We start from the raw sequence: 2,897 nt of genomic DNA on the forward strand, positions 1-2,897 counted from the left end.
CGCATTTTCTCAAATTTCCTGCACCAAGTGTAATTTGGGAGCCAGCTGCGATGTAGTGAGAGCCCTGTTTGCCATCGCTGTCACCCGATCAATGTTTCTAGCTCTCTATCCTTCCCCCTTCCACTCTGTAAAAAATCAATAAAATAAATTTTTTAAAAAAGAAAAGAAAAGCCACTGTGGAAAGCAGGTTATTTTTATGACCGCCATAGCTAAAAAAAAAAAAAAAAAAAAAAAGTAGACAGAATGAAAAGATGAATTTAACTTCATGCTCAGCCCAGTGTGAGGCATGTAGGGGAGACACTGATGCAGTAATTCACCAGCAAGACTCCGCACAAGCCGCTTCCGCAAAGGAGCAAGCGGCGGTTCAACTGCAGGTGCGGAAGCCTTGGTTTTCCTTCGCCACCTTGTGCAGGGCACCAGGGCGCCCACCGTAGCCGAGCCCCCCTCTGCGGCTGAGGCTCCCTTTCCAGAGGGAAGGAGGGAGGGGGGAGGAACAGTGTTCCTTCTTTGGTAACTTCCTAATTCCAGGCTGTGTGCTTTCCCCGTGTACCAAGGGTAACATCCCTCCAGATTCATGTTTCCTGGCGGCCCGGCCATACCGGAAATGTGCATGCTACCACGTCAACAGCCACAGCAGGCTCTGCTCCCTGGGATTACAGCCATTTAAAGATGAGAGATGGCCCTGACCGGTTTGCTCAGTGGATAGCGTGTTGGCCTACAGACTCAAGGGTGCCGGGTTCGATTCTGGTCAAGGGCATATACCTTGGTTTCGGGCATATCCCCAGTAGGGGGTGTGCAGGAGGCAGCTGATCGATGCTTCTCTCTCATTGATGTTTCTAACTCTCTATTCCTCTCCCTTCCTCTCTGTAAAAAGTCAATAAAATATATTTTAAAAAAATAAAGATGAGAGATGCATTGCAAAACGGAAAACATTTTCAGAGTACAAGGGATGCTCAAGTTTCTCTAGTTTCTAGACTGTGAGTTTAAATCCCCTCTCTATTGCTAACACTTCTAAGAAAACAAATTTTCCCTTTTTTGGTAATGATAAAAAAAAGATTCTTTTTTGTCTGTTTCATTTAGAAACCACCAGCCATCAACAATGCCATCTGACAGAGTGGTCAGAGGAATGGTTTTTTTTTCTTCTTCTTGAAACCCTTTTATATATAAAATGAAAGGAGGCCCAGGAGCGGACAGCTGTTGTGCCCTTTCTTACGGAAGAGAGAGCAAAGGAAGCTTCTAGTGTGCTTTCAGCCACGTGTAGGGTCAAGCCTGCAATTTGGTTTTTAAAAATATTTTTTAAAAATTGATTTCAGAGAGAAAGGGAGAGGGAGAAACATCGATGATGGAAAAAACACACAAAACATCGAAGAGAATCATTGAGTGGCTGCCTCCTGCACGCCCCCTACTGGGGATCCAGCACACAACCCAGGCATGTGCCCTCACCTGGAATTGAACCGTAACCTCCTGGTTCAGAGGTCAATGCTCAACCACTGGGCCACACTGGCCAGGCTACATATTGATTTCAGAGCAAGGGAGAGAGAGAGAGAAACATTATGAGAGAGAAACATTGATCGGCTGCCTCCCACATGTGTAACTTGGGCATGTGCCTTGACCAGAAATCGAACCCGCCACCTTTACAGTGTACGGGACCACGCTCCAACCAACTGAGCCACACCGGCCAAAGCTACAATTTGGCTTTAAAACTATTTTTTAAATTCGATGCAATTCTAACCAAACTGCAAAGAAGGTACATATGCCCTCTGCCTTGACCCTCAGGTGGTTACTCTGTCCCAGAAGGAACCACAGTTATAACTTTCTGGATGGACTTATACAAACCCAGGCATATTATACACAGAATAAGCTTCTCTCTCTCTCTCTCTCTCTCTTTCTCTTTCCTTCCCTCCTTCCTTCTCTCCCTTCCACTCTCTCTAAAAAAAGCAATGGAAAAAATATCCTAGGGTGAGGATTAACAACAACAAAATATATCCCTTCCTGGAGCCTGCATGCTCACTTCATAGCACACCTTTTTTTTCCTCTCCCTCCAGGTGAGCTTTAAAAGCATTTTCCCAACTGCAAATTGAATCCCCCTGAGTAAACTGTCTTGAACTCAGGTCCTCAAAGAGGCTGGGGGTGTCCCCAGGGGACATGCCCCCTTGAGGAATGGAGGCCAAGTGTGACCCGGGAAAGGGAGGGCTGGCAGGCTGGACCAGGGCCTCCTGGCGGAGCTGGTGAAGTGGCCCACAGCCCAGAGGAAGGGCGCACAGGCCGGGGCTGGACCCCACTGAGGGCAGATCAAAGGCAGGCGAGATGCAAAGGCTGAGTGACAACAGTGAGAGGGAAGCTAGGCTGCGGGGCAGGCGGTGTCAGGAGGGGGACAGGAAGGCCTGGGCTGCCCAGCACCTGGGGCGGGGAGCCACACAGCTGTGATGAGCAAGTAAACAAACAACTAAGTGATGGCTAAACCCCGGAGGCCAAGGGAGGAGCAGGGGCAAGGAGGGAGGACCGCAGGGATGAGACAACCTGGGGGACGCGGCGGGGCGGGAGGGGCGGGAGGGGGTGATCCCAGAGTGGGGAGTCGAGAGGAAGGAGGTTCATGCGCCTTTGGAGGCAGCTGTGAGCTTCCAGGGCCTGAACATCACCGCAACATGCTCGCAGGGAGCAGGCACACCTCGCAGAGCTGGGGACAGAGTCGCTGTTCCCTCTGTGCACCCCAGTCCCCCCGACCTGTCACCGTGGCAGGGCAGGCCCCGGGAGCGGGTGGGAGTATGTCCCACGTGGCGGCTGACTCCTGCCCTCCCGCCTGCTCTCCCTGGGGCATCTTCAGGCTCCAGGACGCCCCTGCTGCTTTCCAGGAGCCTCTGGGAGGCTTTTGAGGACGCGGCTGTGCCGCAAGGGGG

Source organism: Myotis davidii, unplaced genomic scaffold (assembly GCF_000327345.1).
Source record: "Myotis davidii unplaced genomic scaffold, ASM32734v1 scaffold274, whole genome shotgun sequence".
In the NCBI taxonomy this organism is placed as follows: domain Eukaryota; kingdom Metazoa; phylum Chordata; class Mammalia; order Chiroptera; family Vespertilionidae; genus Myotis; species Myotis davidii.